This window comes from Rhincodon typus, chromosome 7 (genome assembly GCF_021869965.1).
Source record: "Rhincodon typus isolate 14 chromosome 7, sRhiTyp1.1, whole genome shotgun sequence".
Classification (NCBI taxonomy): domain Eukaryota; kingdom Metazoa; phylum Chordata; class Chondrichthyes; order Orectolobiformes; family Rhincodontidae; genus Rhincodon; species Rhincodon typus.
This window is the reverse complement of record NC_063338.1, coordinates 98,071,290-98,078,009: the sequence shown is the minus strand read 5'-3', so window position 1 is coordinate 98,078,009 and position 6,720 is coordinate 98,071,290. Positions and strand designations below refer to the sequence as shown.

General features: G+C 45.2%; 1 protein-coding gene across 1 annotated transcript in view; it reads left to right on the top strand.

The window, feature by feature from the left end:
* LOC125483539 overlaps positions 1-6,720 on the top strand; it is a 13,705-nt gene that overhangs the window by 4,550 nt on the left and 2,435 nt on the right. The gene's annotated exons all lie outside the window — the stretch shown is intronic.

The following is a 6,720-nucleotide window of genomic DNA, read 5'->3' as shown; positions in this document are numbered from 1 at the left end:
TCAGTCATGTCTTCACAAACTCTAAACGTGACAATTTCCATAATGCTGTGCTTGTTTGTAAGCATCAGTATAGCCAACAATCTGCTGTGCATGGCCCTAACTTGGGGAGATTTTGTTCGATTGTGGAGCCTGTACTTTTGGAAGGATGTCAGGGTCTTGCGGAGGATGTGGAGGGGATTCACTTGGATGGGACCCGGGATGAGGGAGTTCAGAGAATGTGGAGAGTCTGGAGGCACTGTGATTGTCCTTCTTTGAGCAGACAATGCTGTCAGTTAATCTTTTTGCACAACTCTAATTTTATTTATAGTTGGCAATGAATATCCACAGTCAGTATAAATTATAAAATTCAGACAAACATCTGAATTAAGAGCAGCAGTGGGCCATTCAGCCCTTCGAGACTGCTGCATCATTCTATCATCCAAACTTAAGCAGAATTTTCACAAAGTCTCTTCCAGAAGGCCAGTCAGAATAATAGAAATTTTACACAATAGAGAGAGACTATTTGACGCATCACTTCCGTAACAGATTCCAAAAGTTGGGATTTGTTCATTCAAGAAGCCATTAAAACCAGACTTAGACAGAGGCATACCGGTTACATTGCACAGGGCATGCGCTAGGCGAGATCAATGTTAGTAAGATCAGTATTGTTTGAGGCTAGAAATCCATTCAACAGTCTGATAACAGCCAGGAAGAAGCTGTTCCTGAACCTGCTGGTGCGTGTGTTCAGGTTTCTGTACCTTCTGCCTGACAGAAGAGGCTGTAGGAGGTCATTACCGGGGTGTGATGGGTCTTTGATGTTGGCTGTCTTTCCACAGCAGCGAGCCATGTAAATGGAGTCCATGGATGGAAGGTTGGCTTCCGTGATGGTCTGGGCTGTGCACACCACCTTCTGTAGTTTCTTACGGTCCTGGGCAGAGCAGTTTCCGTACCAGGCCGTTATGCACCCGGACAGTATGCTTTCAATGGGGCATCTGTAGAAGTTGGTGAGGGACCTTATGGACATGGCCAAATTTCCTGAGCCGCCTGAGGAAGAAGAGGCGTTGTTGTGCCTTCTTGACTGTCACATCTACATGGGAAATCCAGGAAAGGTCATCGGGTATTGGCATTCTGAGAAACTTGACACTCTCCACCCTTTCAATCTCAGTGCCATTGATGTAGAGGGGGCATATTCTGCTCCTTTCTTTCTGAAGTCAATGATCTGTTCTTTAGTTTTGCCAAAATACAGAAGGGAGAGAGAGGACTTGGTGATGTGGTGCAATGAGAATAACTTCTCTCTCAACGTTGGCAAAGCTGGGATCCTGGTAATGATCTCCTACAGCCTCTTCCATCAGGCAGAAGGTACAGAAGCCTGAACACACACGAGCAGGTACAGGAACAGCTTCTTCCCAGCCATTATCAGACTGGTGAATGGACTCCCTAGCCTCAAATAACACTGATCTTGCTAACATTGATTTTGTCCAGCGCACGCCCTGTGCAATGTAACCCGTATGGCTCTGTCTACATCTTTTTGATCTGTACATCCTTGCTTACTATGATCTGCCTGTACCGCTCGTAAACAAAGCTTTGCACTGTACCTCAGTGCACGTGACAATATCAATCAATTAAAACCAGTTCTCCTCTAACTGGGACACCTGAAGCATAAAAAACGAGCAGTTCAGTGCAGTGTACAACAGAATATTGGCAGCTGGGTGACTAAGAGAGTGGGAAAGAAAGAGAGAAAGGTGCTCTGTTTGCTTTTGCATTTCCTAACTTTTTGTATCTAGTTGGTGATTAATGTTTATTGTATTGCTAAGGTTCAACATCATATCCCTTTCTGTCAGAAACAGGGGACAACAAACAGATGGCAGACCAAATTTTGTTTGCAGCTTACTTTGTGAAGACAAAAACGATGGAGCACACAGGGTTTAGTGAGAGGGAGGAACTGAAACAAATCTTTATTTGTAGCAAAATGATGCTGGGTAAATTTATGGAATTAAAGGCCAATAAAAGCCCAGATCCTTATAACCTAGATCCCAGAGTACTTAAGAAAGTGGCCCTAGAAATAAAGGATGCGTTGGTGGTCATCTTCCAAAATTCTATAGCCTCTGGAACAGTTCCTGCAGATTGGAGGGTGGTTAATGTAACCTGACTGTTTAAAAGGGAGATAGAGAGAAAGCAGTGAATTATAGCCCCCTCAGCCTGACATCAATAGTGCAGGAATCATGGAAGGTTAGTCTGCAGGTACAGCATGGAATCAGAAAAGCGAATAAAATATTGTATTTTATTGGGAGGGGAATTGAATGCAAAGTAGGGAGGTTATTTTCTAAATGGGGGTTTCTGAAATCTGAAGCACAAAGGGACTTAGGAGTCAGTGTTCAGGATTCTCTGAAGGTTAACATGAAGGTTCAGTTGACAGTTAGGAAGGCAAATGCAATGTTAACATTCATTTCAAGAGAGCTAGAATACAAGGGCAGAGATGTACTGCTGAGGCTGTATACGGCTCTGGTTATAAAGTCATAGAGATGCATAGCATGGAAACAGACCCTTCGGTCCAACTTGTCCATGCCCACCAGATATCCTAAATTAATCTAGTCTCATTTGCCAGCATTTGACCCATATCCCTCCAAACCCTTGTCTTCATATTCCCATCCAGATAACTTTTAGATGTTGTGACTGTACCAGCCTCCACCACTTCCTCTGGCAGCTCATTTCATACACACACCACCCTTTGTGTGATAAAGTTGCCCCTCAGGTCCCTTTTAAATCTTTCCCCGCTCACCTTAAACCTATGCCCTCTAGTTTTGGCCTCCCTCACCCTGGGGAAAAGACCTTGGTCATTCAACCTATCCATGCACTTCACGATTTTATAAACCTCTTTCAGGTCACCCCTCAGCTTCCAACATTTCAAGGAAAATAGCCCCAGCCTATACAGCCTCTCCCTATAACTCAAACAGTCCAACACTGGCAACATCCTTGTGAATACTTTCTGAACCCTTTTTCAACTTTCACAACCTCTTTCCTATGGCAGGGAGACTAGAATTGCACACATTATTCCAAAAGTGGCCTAACCAATGTCCTGTACAGCCGCAACATGACCTCCCAACTCCTATACTCAATGCACTGACCAATAATGGCTATCCTGTCTACCTGCTACTCCACTTTCAAGGTACTATGAACCTGCACCCCAAGGTCTCTTTGTTCAGCAACACTTCCCAGGACCTTACCATTAAGTGTATAAGTCCTGTCCTGATTTGCTTTTACAAAATGCAGCACTTCACATTTATCTAAATTAAACTCCATCTGCCACTCCTTGGCACATTGGCCCATCTGATCAAGGTCCTGTTGTACCCTGAGGTAACCTTCTTCGCTGCCCACTACACCTCCAATTTTAGTATCACCTGCACACCTACTAACTATATGTGCTCTGTTCACATCCAAGTCATTTATATAAATGACAAAAAGCAGTGGACCCAGCACCGATCCTTGCGGCACACCGCTGGTCATAGGCCTCCAGTCTGAAAAGCAACCCTCCACCACCACCCTCTGTCTTCTACCTTTGAGCTAGTTCTGTATCCAAATGGCTGGTTGCCCCGGTATTCCATGTGATCTAACCTCGCTAACGAGTCTACCATGAGGAACCTTATCGAATGCATTACTGAAGTCCATAAATGTCACACCCACCGCTCTGCCCTCATCAATCCTATCCGTGACTTCTCCAAAAAAAGCACAAAGCCATGTTGACGGTCCCTAATCAGTCCTTGCCTTTCCAAATACATATAAATCCTGTCCCTCAGGATTCCCTCCAACAACTTGCCCACCACCGATGTCAGGCTCACCAGTCTATCGTTCCCTGACTTTTCCTTGTCACCTTTCTTAAATAGTGGCACCACATTAGCCACTCTCCAGCCTTCTGGCACCTCACCTGTGGCTATCGATGATACAAATATCTCAGCAAGGGGCCCAGCAATCGCTTCTCTAGCTTCCCACGGAGGTCTAGGGTACACCTGATCAGGTCAGTCCTCAGTTGGAATATTGTGAGCAGTTTTGAGCCCCATATATAAGGAAGGATGTGCTGGTGTTGGAAGGGTTCCAGAGGAAGTTTACAAAAATGATCGCAGGGATGAAGGCTTGACTTATAAAGAGCTGTTGAGGACTCTGGGTCTGTAACTTGATGGAGGATGAGGTGGAATCTGATTGAAACTGTTAGAATAGTGAGAGGCCTGGATAGAGTTGTTTTTTTTTTCCTTTATTCATTCATTCGCGGGATGAGGGCATCGTTGAGCAGGCAGCATTTATTGCCCATCCCTAATTGCCCTGAGGGCAGTTATGAGTCAATCACATTGCTGTGGATCTACAGTCACATGTAGATCATGTAAGGATGGCAGTTTCCTTCCCTAAAGGACATTAGTGAACCAGATGGGTTTTTCCAACAACCGACAATGGATTCATGGTCGCCATTAGATTCTTAATTCCAGATATTTATTGAATTCAAATTCCACTATCTGCTGTGGCAGGTTTCAAACCTGGGTCCCCAGAACATTATCAGGTCTCTGGATTAACAGTCCAGCGATAATACCATTAGGCCATCACCTCCCTCTGGAAAAGTTGTCCACACTTGGAGAAGAGACTAGGACCTGAGGGCACAGTCTCAGAGTGAAGGGCTGACCCTTTTGAACTGAGATGAGGAGGAATTTCTTCAGCCAGAGGGTGGTGAATTTGTGGAACTCATTGTCACAGAGGGCTGTGGAGGGCAGGTCATTGAGTGTATTTAAGACAGAGATAGCTAGGCTCTTGATTAGTAAGGGGATCGAGGGTTATGGTAAGAAGATAGGAAAATAAGGATGAGAAACATATGAGCCATGATTGAATTACAGAGCAGACCCCATGGACTGAATGGCCTAATTCTGCTCCTATATGTTATTGTGATGCTTCAGTTATGCAGGGCTTTGGTGAATCTCATCTGGTGTACTGCATACATTAGCTGTGTCCTTATTTAAGGAAGGATGTTAATGTGCTGGAGGCAGTTTAGAGGATTTCCCAGATTAATCCCTGGAATGGATGAGTTGTCTCATGATGAAAGATTGGACAGACTGGATGCGTATCCACTGGTCAATAAGACGTGACTTGATGGAAACAGATAAGATCCTGAGGGGATGTGACTGGGTGGATGGAGAGAAAATGTTTCCTAAGTGAGGAGTTACCCATTTAAGACAGAAATGAGGAGAATGTTCCTTCTCTTAGACAGATGTGAATCTTTGGAATTCTCTGCCTGAAAAAGTGGCTGATGCAGAGTCCGTGAATATTATTAACGCAGAGACAGATTGTTGCTCAGAAAGAACAAGGGTATGAAAGATTATCAGGGGTCAGTGGGAATGTGGGTTTGAGGTCACAGTCAGATCAGCCAGGATCCTATTGAATGGGGTGGCAGGCTCAAGGGGCTGAATGGTCTATTCTGTGTTTTCATGTTTGAATGTAAAGGGAAGATTCATTTGAGTTATTCAAATTCACTAAGGGTTTTCCTAAAAAAGGAAGTGATTTAGGTTGAAGTGGCGTTGAAAACCAGAGAGACACAAATCAGAGAGAGTTAGGAAAACTGAGTTGGGGTGGGGTAGTGATGAGGGGAATATTCTTTATGCAACGAATAATTGGGTATGGCCAGAAAGGGTGGAGGGAGCAAGTTGAGAAAAATGAGTCAAAGGGGAATTGAAAATAAAGAAGTGTGAGATTTCTGGGGCTGCGGGGACAGTGGAGGGAGTTTTGAGCATGATTTAATTGAATCAACATGACCACAATGGGCAGAATATCCTCCTACTGTGCTGTAAGATTCCGTGATTTAGTAACGTGTCACTGGCACAGGGGGGAGTGAAAGAAGATGGTCATGGGTTTTGAAACGGTGAGGCTGACGATTCACAAACAGGATCTCTAAGCTGGGGTTGCAGCCAAGAAAGGGGAAGTTGGACAAACATTTTCACTCACAGAGAGAGAGAGAGAGACAGAGAAAGACAGAGAGAGAAAGAGAGACAGAGAGCGAGAGAGAGAGAGACACAGAGAGAGAAAGAGTGACAGAGAGAGACACACACAGAGAGAGAGAGAGACAGAGAGAGACAGAGAGACAGAGAGAGAGAGAGAGTAGTTCATACCACATTGACAACAGCTGCTGAGGCAGAGACCGGAAATACTTTTATAAACCATCGGGGAAAGCCTGTGAGCTGATAGAGTTCACACCTACGTGCAGAAAGGGCAGGGACAGGGGCTTGGAATTCAGAGAGCTCCAAATTGATGTGCTAGTATAGAGGGGTGGAATGGTCCCGCAAATGTTAACACTCAGGCTATGATGGTCCATATTTGGTTTCTGTATGTTGGTGAGTGTTTAAGAGATGGATAGCCGTATCCCCCCATACCCCCATCCCCCCATTACCCCCACCACCCCAGCACAGAAACCCCGACATCAACAAACCAATCACTTACAACAGGTCAGCGAGTGCCCTTGGCGACAGCTCCATGAATAGTGTGTCCAGTACGGATACTCAAACCATCGGCACTTCCCATCCGATTCAATCTTCCCGTAACACAGGTCATGCTGCCAACAACAACTGAGGCACAGAGAGAGAGAGACAGAGACAGAGAGAGAGTGTCAGAAATTCCTGCAGAGGGACTACCAGGGCAGTACGCTGCATATCACAGGGTAACCACTGCACTGTCGGAGGGTCAGTGCTGAGGGAGTGCCGCACTGTCGGAGGG